We start from the raw sequence: 12,944 nt of genomic DNA, 5'->3' as shown, positions 1-12,944 counted from the left end.
GCCTACAAAGTGCAAACTGTGCAAGCTTTACACTTTAATATCATTAATAAAATTCTTTGAGTTGTAATTTACGAATACATAATCGCCTTCAGCTGAATGCCTACAAAGTGCAAATTGTGCAAGCTTTACACTTTAATATCATTAATAAAATTCTTTGAGTTGCAATTTACGAATACGTAATCGGTTTTTGCGTAATATTTTTTATTCGAAAGTTATGAGGTACGGAAACCCCGACAATAATTAATGAACACCCTGTATTATCATGAAAAAGTATCTTATTTCAAAACTAAATGCAAAACATGGCAAAATATAATACATAGCTTGAAGCTTTTTTTCCCCTCGCAAACGAAGTAGACAAAAAATATATATATTGTACATATTAAAAAAATCCAAGCTTTAGGTTTTCAGGAAATTCCACACTTCTGAGGAAAAAAATTATTTTTAGAATTATGTTTTTCCGTCAGTCTCTTGTTACAAAAACTCAAAAATGAAACAACAAACGATTGAAATTCGGGATACTATATTTATTACGATTTTATCCTTGTATCTCAAAACGTTCTTGAGTCAGCCTGTTTCATAGATGTCATAATTCCAAAATTGTGTTTTTCGAAAATGGAAAGTTCTGAAGCGGACATTCGTCAAAATCTCGAGTTTTTAATGATTATATTTCCATTTTGTATTCATCATATACAAGAGAATAATAAAAGCATATCACATCATATTATGAAAGCACACTAGAAAGTCAATGGGAAAAAAATCTAATTTCTTATTTCTACTTCAAAATTCATCTTTAATTTAATTATTCCTTCCTTCTTTCTTATTTTTTATACACATTTAAAAGGAAGTTTTTGAATTTAATTTAATTTTAATCGCACGTGTTTCAATAGCTTTTTTAATCCTTAATGTTTCATATATATCTGCTACATCTATGTCTCAGTTACTATCGCTATTCAATTAACGCAAATGAAACGCTCTAGTAGACGCGCACTAGAGCAGAAAAGGAAGTTTATGTTTTAGTGAAAGAAGATTTAAATGTTTTGGCAACAAAACTCCAGTGTGAAAGGGCTGATCCTTGCCTATTATCCTTGCTCTGTATTTGTCTCTTCGAACTTGACAACGCTCTCTGCGAACATCGGTACTTTTGTTGCAGCGATGTTTTTTGGTTCCCATTTTAGTTTTTCTTGAATATCTTTAAAACTTCCCAGTTCTCCCACTACACACTTATATCAAATTATAGAATATAAAATTACTTACATTTTCAAGCTTTTATTTTTCTTCAAGTTTTAATATTTTTGCAAATATGGGTTCTAAACTACTTTTTGGTTTTCAGTCATTTACGACCCCCTAGATCATCAAATCCGCATGTTACCAGCATGAAAAAATTTTTTTAAGAATGTGCTTTTACTTTTAAAAAAATTTATAGTTGAAATACCATTTGTTATATTTTTTTACAGTTTCCAACAGTTTTTCGACTCTATATTTTTGCGATTTTCATCTATTAAACGTCGTTTGAGACCCCATGTTGTATGGGGATTCTTTATCCTCTTGATGCCTAATATCACCCCTCTGAATTTGTCGGTCGAATTCCTCAACACCCTATATAAAGACCAAAATTCCAAATTCGACACGAATCTACTTCTTAGGTTTTGTGTATCAAATTTTTTTCTATCTGGCTTTTAAAATTCCTTCATTATTGCACTCTAGGAGACAAATAAACAAACTTTTCCCAAATGGCTTTTGTTCAAATTTTGATATGAATCAAAAATTTCGTGCTAAAACCATATACCACATTTCATCCATCAAGTTCAAAGCGTATTTGAGTTATCGCATTCATATACAAACAGACGATATTTGTTTCAAATGAAAGGATGTCTGAAAGAGAAGATTCGATAAAATTTGATGATTATTTTATCTTTGTATAATTCTGATACGAGAAAGTACAAATACAAAAATAATGGGCTGTAGACAATACAATAATTTTAATGAAGCGAGACATTACTTCTCTAACATTATATTAGCTAATTCTGTAAATTAGTGTGATAAAGGTAAATAATCACATTTCTCATCAAAAAAACCCACGTAAACAGGAAATGAGTTGAGCTAGACTGTATTTCGCAACAATTTTCCTAAATAATTTGTTTAGAGGCGATATCTGGAGACATGTACCCGATAATTTTCTCTACTTTTCCATCAAATAAGACCAAGAAAGCAAAAACAATTGTCCGTATCAATCCATCTTAGTATTTTCAAAGCAATAGATCAGCTGTCAGGAATTTGAAAATCATTGGAAATTATTTGTCAACATTTGTGACATGTTTTTAAAATTATTTTCATGCTTCTGGATTTTTCTCGAAATTAAGATTGGTAGCTCTAATTTTTGTTGCTCTTTTATACTTTTTTTAAACATTTTATTTTAACTTAACTTGTTTTTTCTTCTGTAAAAATAGAATTGCCATTTACACTCATTTTTTTCACTTACTTCTGATGTATTGGAGTTAACGAAATTTTAGGCAGATTCCTATAGGAAGACTACCTATTGCAATGTTTCTCATGACAAGACTTTGGGGAAATTTCTTCACTTCTTCACTGATCATGGTCCCTAGAACCTAAAACCATTCTTCGTCCAAAAGTTTATATTATATATAACGCTTTTTCCATGTTATCTTATGAATAACTTAATAATAACTAGAGTATAATAAGATAACTAGTGTAATTTTGTTTGGATTATAACTGGCTAGGAATATATTGTTAGAAATCTAAAAATCTCGTACGAGTTCATAAATGGCCCATCTAACTCAAAGGGTGTGGAAATGGTAGAGGAGGGGTTGAAACTTTCATTTCGCTATAACTTTCTTAATATTGAAGATAGAAAAATAAATCCAATTAGCAAAATTAGCGCCTTATTAAGACGAACAACTTTTTCATTTAAAGTTTTTCGATAATTTCAATGTCTTAGAAGTTAGGGGATGAAAAGGGATTTTCAAGCTCTAATTTTGACTGTTTCTAACATCAATAATTTATGTTCTCAAATAGTAACTCAGATGTAAGGGAATTTTTGTGAATTTATTGTTATTCTTAATGAAAATGCAATATTTTAATACTTACAGAATTTTCTTATGAATTTATTTAATAAAATTTTGTTTTTGTATAAGCGGCAAAACCTGATAGGGAAATGGAGATAAAAAATGTGTACGATCCATAATACTTATAATAATTTCTTGTAACAACCAGGAGGAGTGATCTCATGGAAGTGTCCTCACATACTCTTTAATAAAGTTGTTATCCTCTTTCCCTTGCATAAAATTTTGCATTTGCGGTAAAGCGGTGAACTCCACGAATCTTCTGATCATTATTTCAGAGTAAACACATGAGAGTTTTGTGCTGCGTAGTATAGTATAGAAAACTGAATATGCATTTTGGATTCCTTTTTCGACCGATTGAAACAAAAATTTAAGAGAATTGCAATCTAAATAATAAAATCACATACCGAATTTCGTGTATTTAAGTCATTGCGTTGTACAGTTATTAAGTTTATGCGCACGTTAAAGTACTTTCCGACAGACGGTCAACTATGGGACTGAACTTACTAAAAAATCTTATGAAAATCTACCTTTTAGATGGTCCGTCTAGTTTAGTTTAGAAGTCCATCTGTCCTATTGTTCGAATATAAATTAATACAATAATTACAAAACGAAAGGGGGGCCGGGATAGCCTGGTTGGTAGAGCGTTGGATTCACGTCCCTTAGGTTGCGAGTTTGAACCTCGCCGGCCGAAGATTCCCCACTTACTTAGTGGCTGCCGCGGGTATAAATCTGTCGTGGTCACAAAATCCTCCATGTTGAAAGTAATACAACTGGGGGTACTGGATCAGGGGTGATCGTTCTCTGATTCAGGTCTAAATTACGATCTGTGGATGCGTGAATGAAGTCCGCCCCGTAATAAAAGGTTGTGACGTGTGTGTAGCTAAGTCGCTCTCTTGGCCCTAGGTGGCGCTACTATAAAAACAAGAGACACTTCCCCACCGGCTTAAAATTGCTGTCTTCGTAACAGCGGGCTTGTCCATGGCAAGTGCCATAAGAAGCAACAAAACGAAAAGAGTTAAGTTGGTAAAATTCGGTAAACAAGCTTAACATATATAGTGTAGACCCATGCCAGATTTTGAGCCAAATCCAACAAAGGGTCGACGGTCTGTCAGTCTGCACTTTCAGAAGCATGTAAACGTGGAAATTCAAAAATACATTGACTTAAATATATCAAATATGATATGGGATTTTGTGACAACAAATGCCATTTCGTGTCAAATGTTTGTTTTAATCGGTGCAGAAAAACGCACTTAAAACACAAATTCGATTTTTGGGTACTATTAACGCATGCCAGATTAAACGAAAAAGAAAAAAAACTCGCCAAGGATGACGCGATAGATTCAGTAAAAATGCTAAATTCACGCCAAAGGTTAATGTTTCTTAACTATTGTACGCCAATGCCATGCAAGATGTTCTCTGGAATGACAAGTTTATTAGAGTATACGCGAGAAAGTTTTTGGGTGATTACTCCTGCTGGTTCGCCATTGTATTGTGTATAGCTGTTGCGTTGTTAGTTTGTGCACTGTATGTAAATTTAACACCCTGTCTTTTTTTTTTTCTTCTCTTAATTGGGGCCGCGGTGGCTTGGTGGTAAGGTCTCGGCTTCGGAACCGGAGGGTTTCAGGTTCAAGACCCGATTCCACCGAAGAACCGTCGTGTAAAGGGGTCTGTTGCAAGTTAAATCCGTCCTGACCAAACGTCCTCCCGCTGGTGTGGTGTGGAGAAGGGGGGTGCCAGCTGTGTCATCCTCGTCATCTGACGGCGGTTCAAAATGACGAGGTCCGCCCCAAAATAGCCCTAGTGTTGCTTTAAACGAGACGTTAATATAACTAAACTAAACTATACTTTCTCTTAATAAATCTTTTCATGTATATCCAGCTAACAGGGAATCCTAGAGATTCCAAGTTAATCTGTGGCGAAAAGATAGAAAGTATACGATGAAGCATCGGACACAAATATTAAGTAGTAAACAATTTGTTTCAATCTAAAATTTAAATAGCCCTGTATACGAGTCAACGAAATGCATTTTTGGACTAATGTATCCCGGTCGAATGATTAAAGAGGATATATAGTCAAAAAGTATAATGCGACATCTTTAAAAATGTACCTTTGCAAGAATTATTAAAATGAAAATTTTAAATTTTTGCAATAATATTCATTATTGTGTAATTTAATATTAAAATTCAAACTCTTTCGATATTATATCATGTCAGTTACTCAATTCTTATTTCACATAAAATATTTTGAAACATTAGTGGTTTTAACTCTAAAATATTATTGACTCTTGTATTTTTTTTTTTTTTTTTTTCGTCGTGTGACTATTTAAGCCAAATTTTTGCGCAGTAACTTCTGAGGGTAAAGACCCCTGAGTCCCCGAGGGCAGAAGTCTGACTTCTAGCTCAAATGAAGATAGTACACACACACTCGCTTACACAACCCCTTTTTACAGGTGGGAGGGGCTCATTCATACACCTCAAAGAGAGAACACAAGTCTGAGAACAACCATGCCCGAACAGGACTCGAACCCGGAACGCCTAGATCACGGGGAAGACGCGCTACCCCTAGGCCAGAACGCCGACATTGGCTCTTGTATGTAGCCCCAGTATGGAAGAAATCTTTAAATACCTTATTTCATCGGCCTTCGTTGACTTAGTAGGTTATCGTATGAATCCTCTTCAGGGGCATGAACTTAAAAACACAAACCCCAAAACAAGATTAACCTAGAATATATTTATAGATATAAATTTTGTTGCGCAGTCTCTTACCTCCCTCTTCAAAAACGAATCAAAGATCTAATTCTCATACAAGAAACAAAGAATCAAATTAATCATCTTGGTAATCTAATTGATCTTATCAACAGAGCAGACCTAACCTGTTTAAGAGAGCACTTGGACAGTTTTTAAATCGAGAGGTTCAGGCACGTTAAAAGGAATAAAACTGGTTGACCGAAAATTAATTGTTCGTCATTTCATCTGTCAACCGACCCCATGTGCTTTGTGGTACCGAATCATCTTTTATAAGTGAAACTTGATTCCAGAGATAAAACCAGATTTGATTCTTTTCGAAGGATTAGGAGATACCGATGCCATTGTTTGAGGTTATAAATAGCAATCTCATTTTCGTAGCTTCAAATCAAATCAAATGATAAAGTAATATACAGAAGACAAATGGAGCTAAATTACATAAATAAAACCAGAACTTTCTTTCTTATAAAAGAATTGATTTTTTTTTCCTTTAGGTAAGAGGTTTCTAAATACTTTCCAGTTGTGACCTATTTTTGACTGAAAAGAAATTTTTTGTTCCTCAAAGGAATTTTTGAGCCTCAGTTGTAATCAAAAATACAAGTGTCCGAAATCTAATAACAGCTGATATGGCAAATTTGATGTACATTAGAGACATGTTATTTTAATAGCCTTTATTTATTGTGTAAATGAGCTATCCAAATGGAGTCAAGTCCCATGACGTCATAATACCATTAAAAAATAAGTGTACTTATCAGTTTCATTTTCTTCTTCGTTTCTTTTCTTAAAATCACATAGAAATTAAACATTCTTCCTTTGCTTTTAACAATGGGGAAAGGGGGATTATACAATTACATCTGATGAGGCAGCGAAAGCGGATCGAATTTCAGTGCACAATGAAATATATTGTTGAAAAATTAAGCAATATATATATATATATATATATATATATATATATATATATATATATATATATATATATATATATATATATATATATATAGTTTTAAAAGAGTGTCAGAATTCAAAGAAAAAAATGGACAATCATCAATGAAAAGATAATTTTTTAAAAAAATTTTAAAATGGTGTAAAATCATTCTTGTGTAATAATACTTTCGGAAGTTATCACACAAAAAAATGCCAAAATGCTTCTTAAATTTTAATTAATTAAAATTTAAATAATGGTTCCGACATTTCTCTTCTCCAATGTATATGCAAAACATAATTTTGCAGATGCGTGCTTGAAATGAAAATACTTTTTAAATATTAACTTTGATTTGTTTTATTACAAGCAGCATAGTTAGGACAGACACGATTGTAAACTGACGTCCATTTACATCGAGATACAAGAACGAAATGACCGAAATTTTTCTCTTCAGTGATTTGACTATTAGATTCTGATAGGGATTTCTTTGACATGGTCGATTTAGGCAAGAGAATCTTAGATATCTTTGAAAGGTATGTGCAAGTGTCGCTTGGAAAAATTACCAGTCGTCAGTTTTCTAGTAGAAATAATTAGATAAAAAAAAAGAAGCTGGAATTGGATCAGGAAATAAAATAACATTTTTGAATGAAGTTAATATAGGCTAAATTAAGATAAAAATTAAGAAGGTAATAAGTATCCAAATTATATTATTAAGAGATATCATTACACACACACACACACACACACACACACACACACACACACATATATATATATATAATATTCCAATTTTGTATATCTAGTTCAAAGGAATTCCCCTATAAGAGAGCCATAAAACAGTTACACACATTATCTGTATTATTAATAGAGATTAAAACTTTTAGCCTTTCCACAGTCCTAATGTTTCGAGATATATGGTAAAGTAAAATGTTAGTGTCAACCTTAACAACTGGACAGATGTCGCCAATTTGCAAACATTGCTATCCAATCAAAATGCTCCATGTTTATTAACGAAAATAAACCTGATTTAGATTAAAATATATTTTTCATTTGTTGCCATAAGATGCATTTCATCAAATTTGATAGGCATGACTAGATTAACACTATTAATATGGGTGACGAATAGTTAGTCGCCAAAAGCGGCTAGTTATTCATGTACGTAAGCCTCAGTTTTATAATAGAATAAAAGAGCGTAAATTTATTGCGAAATTACTATTTTGTTGCTTAAAGGCACTCAAATTAAATGAACAGATTACCTTTCAAGTCAAATACTGCTTGCTGATTCGGTATCTATTTATTATTACTTATTTATATATATTTATAAACTTAAATATTGTTTTTTATTATCGAATCCGTATTAGATATTTTGTATTGAGGTTAATGATGCGGATTTCCCACGTGTGCTGTAAACTGTTTTAAATGTGTTTACAACACTGACAAACTGTTTCCCTAAAATGTAGAAACTAAGACGTTTGTAAGGAAAAAAATCGTATTTATTCCTTACAGTTTCAAATGGAGATAGGACGCAAAATTTACGCCTTAGATTACTGAAAAGTTTTTATCGCCATTTTCTATGCGGATTTTCCGCTTCCTTAAGATGAAAATTATAAAAGTAAAAAACATAAGATGTTTTTCAGACGCAATAGTGTAAAGCATATCAAAACAGTTTAATTTTAAATAAAATGTTTATTTTTTTAAAAAAAATAATTACTTTCTTGTATATGTAGCGTAGAGAAAGTATAGTAACCGTCAAAAAATTGGAATTCCCTGGGTTCGAAAAGCACATTTTTATAAAATGTCCGTCTGTCTGTGACAAAAATTACTCAAAAACAATTTCAGCTGGATGGATGAACTTTGGTATACAGTATTTACAACAAATTTGTAGATTTCTTTCAAATCTTGAGCAAAATCTATTTAGAGGCAGTTTGTCCGTCCGCCTGTTCGAATATAATTTAGCACGGCAACTACGAAACGAAGAGAGTTAAATAGATAAAATTCACTGATTTCTCATTTTTAGTACAGACACTTATCAAATTTTGCGCCAAATCTTACTATGGGTTAACCGTCTGTCGGTTTGTAGTTTCATTTACATATAAACGCCATCTCAAAAATGCAATTATTTAAATTTATTAAATTTGGAATGGGACTTTGCGACTACAGTGTAACTGTTTAACAATTTTATTTTATTTCTATCGATTGAGAAAGATGCATATAACATACAGATTTGATTTTCGAATGTTATTAGGCGCATGAAAGGGCTTAATCGCCAAATTGCTCGCCAAGGTTGATACGATCGATTCACTAGAAATGCTTAATTCATGCCTAAGTTTAATAATTCATAACTACTGTACGACAGTGCCATTCAAGGCACTCTCTGGTATAATACCTTTGTTAAGGAGTATGCGAGAAAATTTTGAGGAGACCACATCCACTGATTTTTTTAGAAAAGGAAGGAGGGGGGGATTCATGTTATGAAAAAAAAAACTGCTTTTTGAAAGTTCAAACTTACAAGAATAGCATAAAATTTTGAGATGAGTTATTTTATAAAATGAATGTCCCGTCTTCAAGCTATATGAAGGCTGTTTTGTGACGGACATTGCAGTTTTGAAAAGTTGGTAAAATATCCTGTCCTCTTCCCCAAACTTCTCTGAGCTTACCAACTCTATGAATACTACGTTAGCAAGGCCACTGTGTCCTGGTGTTACGTCTCAGATTCGGAGCCGGAAGGTTCCAGGTTCGAGATCTGATTCCACCGAAGAAACGTCGTATAAGTGGGTCTGGTGTACGTTAAATCAGTCGGAGCCGAATGTCCTCCCGCTGGTGTCGTGCGGCAGTTTGGAGAGGGCGGGTACTAGCTCAGGCGTCGTCCTCTTATCTGACCGCGGTTCAAAATGACGAGGTCTGTCTCATAATAGCCCTAGTGTTGCTTTGAAATAGACGTTAATATAACTAAACTACATTGGCAATGTTGGATCAACGACAGCAGATTCAATATACATGAAGCTCACATACAAGAGACATATCTTTTTTCGTTTTGAATCTTGAAAAAGCGGTCTTATGATCCTACAACCGAAGCAGAGATGAATTTGTATCCCGATATTTTTGTAGTAAATACTCTTTTCTGAGACTGCAGGTTCAAGACTTGATACTATCGAAAATTTGCTCGCCATTCAAAATTAAATTATGTGATAGTGTTTTGAACTTAACTTTTTCATATTTCTGCTGGTCGCAACGCTGTCTCTCATTCGAAAAGATTTAGAAAATAGATAATCTCAGCCGGTGACTGTTCTCATAATCTCACCATACTTCAAAATGTTGAAGTTCTGTTTTTGATAGTGATTGAACAGTTTCAAAATAAAGCTTTGATTTGAAGCTACAGGAGGATTATTTTGGTACAGATCTCATGATTTTGAATTATGGTCAAATGACGAAAGCGCCTGAGTCGGTATCTCGCACTCCCTGAAAAAAAAAATTGTCCCACATATCAACAGGAAGAGAAACTCCGATATATACTTTCAAAATTAGGCATCAACTTAATAAATCAGACAATATAACTCCAAAATTGCTCTTTTAAGACAGAAAAATGTCTGAAATATGAAGTTTCATAAACTTCTTGAAACTCGAAGATTCATCAAAATTTTGGGGTCGAATTTTTGACGCTTACAGAATTGGTAAACACCAGGGGAGAGTGGTTTATTCAAAACTTTCTCAGATACTCTCTAACTAACTTGTCATACCAGAGAACGCCTTACATGGCATTAGCAGATTATACTTACGAAATATTAAATTTTGACGTGAATTTGGGCCGTTGTGGCCTGGTGGTAAGGTCACGGCTTCTGAGCCGTAGAGTTTCAGGTTCGAGACCCCATTGCAACGAAGAACCGCCGTGTAAGGGGATCTGTTGCACGATAAATCCGTCAGGGCCAAACGTCCTCTCATTGGTGTGGTGTGGAGAGGGGGTGCCAGCTCAGGTGTCGTTCTCGTCATCTGACCGCGGTTCAAAATTACGAGGTTCGTCCCAAAATAACCCTAGTGTTGCTTTAAAACGGGACGTTAATATAACTAAACTAAAAACAAAACTTGACGTGAATTTAGCACTTTTACTGTATCGATAATGTGAACCTTGGCGAGTGTTTTGGCTATTAATCCCTGGCATAAAGTTAATAGTAACGAAAAATCGAATGTGTATTTTAGATACTTTTTTCTCAACTGATTGAAACAAAAATATAATACAAAAACTGCAATTTTGTTCAGAAAATCCCATACCATATTTGATATATTTAAGTAATCGTGTTTTTGAAGGATCACGTTTACGTGTTTCTGAAAGCACAGACCGACGTCAAAATTTGACAGATGACAACATAATAGATGTTAAATCTATGTACCGAATTTTATCGATCTAGCTCTCTTCGTTTTGTAATTATCGTTTTAAATTATATTCAAATATCCAGACAGATTGTCTTCCTCTGAACAGATTTTATTCAAAATTTCATAGGAATTTGCACATTTGGTATAAAGACCGTATATCAAATTCCAAATACCTCAAAGCATTTTTTAGCTATTTTTGTCATAGACAGACAGACAAATAGCTCAAAGCGTTTTTGAGTTGTTGTTTTTTTTTTCATAGACAGACGGACATTTTCCAAAAATGTGTTTTTCGTATTTAAGAAAGTCTAAAGCGTGAAGATTCCACAAAATCTCGAGTTCGAATTTATTGATAATTACTATACTTTTTCTATACTACGTATATGAGAAATTTTTTTTTAAATTCTATTATATAAATGTGGCATTGAGCATTATAGGGACTAAAAGCGGATAGGGGATGTAAATAATCAGGCATTATAATAACACAATACTGGAATTTATTTCGCTTTGTTCAAGCCTAGCTTGCCGAAAAAGTCGGAGAAAAATGCTATATTCTGGATAATATTTACCTTTTTATGCTACTGTTAGCAAAAGCCTTAACTTGCTTTGTTGAAGGAATTAGAAACCACGAATTTTCATGTTTTATAATTCCTTACCCAATTCCAATATAAAAGAATGCGAATCGTTGCAAAACTTTCGGCTCTAGTCTGTTTCCTCTGCAAAAAGTCCATGAATCCTTTCTGCGGCATACGACCTGGACCATCCATGTTGCATTTTTCCACAAAATGCGAAATATTTCAATTTCTATAAAATTTGCCTTAATCGAAAGAAAAATGTCATTAAAAGAAATAATTAAATTTAAAAGAGGGAAATAAGACATTGCAAAGAGGCATTTTAGTCAAATTAGAACAAACATACCATCTATCTCTTGGTTAATTATTTCCGACTTTGAGCATTACTTATCTTGAAATAGCGAATTTATATCCTCCCTCATTTTCTTTTCAAAATAACCAATTTCTGTGTTGGCGGAAACGCCATTTCCGCCAGCAGGTAAAAAAGACTTGGAACCAGTATACCAAATGCACCTCTCGTTTTACCATCGATGCGCGAAACGTCTGTAAGAGATGGTTTCTCAAGTCATCTGTGACGAAAATCCCACTCGGTACCTCCCTAGGATAGGATTGCGGGATACACAGTGACATAATTTAACACACAATTGTCACGTGTAAACCATTCGTGTGGAACATTTACGGAAAGAATGTGTAGTTTTCGTGTAGTGATAACCCGGGGAAAATGAGTGTTCAGTCTAGCGTGTGGTAGTAGTTAATTGAGGTTTTCCGTCGTTGGGATCGCAATGTTTATTGTATTAGTTTTCCGAAATGAGTAATTGGTAAAGTGAGGATTCTTATGAAATCTGGAGTAATTTTTTGCGTTCTGGTTGCTGTTTCAAATGATTAGATTGTGTCATGAAGGTCAACATATTGATTATCCTGGAAAATGAACCGGGTCTTCAGTAAATGAATATATGTCATCCAGATCATATTCAGAATCTTTATGGTAATTTGTTTTTATGTCTTTGGTCACTTTTTTTTCCCCTCTTCAAAAATAAATGGCTGGAGATATGCAATTAAGAATCATCTCTAAAACACATTCGGATATACAACTATTTTTGCAAAAAATTAATGGTTATTTTTTCATGATTAATTACTGCCTTATCATTAGATATCGATTTATTGGGTTTAGTCATGTAAAATCCAGACTAAACTTTGCTGAGCAAAATAAATTTATTTCAAATCTGTAACATGATATACATATCATTTGAAGAGGATT

The sequence above is a fragment of the Argiope bruennichi genome, chromosome 10 (assembly GCF_947563725.1).
Source record: "Argiope bruennichi chromosome 10, qqArgBrue1.1, whole genome shotgun sequence".
Lineage (NCBI taxonomy): Eukaryota > Metazoa > Arthropoda > Arachnida > Araneae > Araneidae > Argiope > Argiope bruennichi.
The sequence above is the reverse complement of the archived record's forward strand: the minus strand, read 5'-3'. Positions refer to the sequence as shown.